Source organism: Apium graveolens, chromosome 6, assembly GCF_009905375.1.
Source record: "Apium graveolens cultivar Ventura chromosome 6, ASM990537v1, whole genome shotgun sequence".
NCBI classification, from domain to species: domain Eukaryota; kingdom Viridiplantae; phylum Streptophyta; class Magnoliopsida; order Apiales; family Apiaceae; genus Apium; species Apium graveolens.
In genome coordinates this window covers 98717564-98718573 of record NC_133652.1, presented here as the reverse complement: position 1 = coordinate 98718573, position 1010 = coordinate 98717564, and positions in this window count along the sequence as shown.

Here is a 1010-nt window from a genome sequence, read left to right as displayed (position 1 = left end):
TGCTTTATGGTGTTGCAGTAGGTTATTTAGTGTTGCCTTAGTTATTGTACTATTCTTAAAATTTATTTATTATATTCATGTTCTAATTTTTTTAAATAATTATTAATTGATCCGACCGTACGGATGTCGTTTCCTACTAATTTTAGAGATTTGTAATTTTTTTTATAAAAAATAATTTTTATATCACGTGCTTTTTTAATAGTCAAACCCCGGTGCACACAGGTTCACATTACATAGTCTTGTTCCGGGTAGTGATTCTATTTTTTTTAAATTTTTGTTCAACAATCCAACCATACGGATGATGATACCTACTAATTTTAGAGATGTCTAATTGTTTTTTAAAAAATTTAGATATTATATCGTGTGTTTTTATAATAGTCAAATTACGGATAACACAGGTTCCTATAACCAAGACTTGTCCCGAGTGGTGATTCTATTTTTTTAAAATTCTTGTTCAACGATCCAACCGTACGTATGATGTTACCTTCTAATTTTAGAGATGTATAATTTTTTTTTAAAAACTTTAGAGTGTATATCGTGTGTTTTTATAATAGTCAAAATACGATCAATACGTTTTCCTTTTACCTAGTCTTGTCTCGGGTGGTGATTCTATTTTTTTAAAATTCTTGTTCAACGATCCAACTGTATGGATGATTTTACCTACTAGTTTTAGAGATGTTTAAATTTTTTTCTTAAAAAATTAGATTTTATATGGTGTGCTATTAATAGTCAAACCACGGTTAATACGGGTTCCCATTAACTAGTCTTGTCCCGAATGCTGGTTCTATTTTATTAAATTCTAGTTCGACAATCAAATTACTTTAAACTTCATTTTATATAAATACTGTCATATAATTTGATATAAACTTCATTACTGTAAAATATAAATTCTTTTGTTTATTGCAGATTTTGAATAAGCTTATGTATTTTATTATGTAATTAAAATAAATATATTTTTTATAAATTAAAAGCTAAGTCCTTAATTAAAAAAAATTCAAAGTTAATGGGCT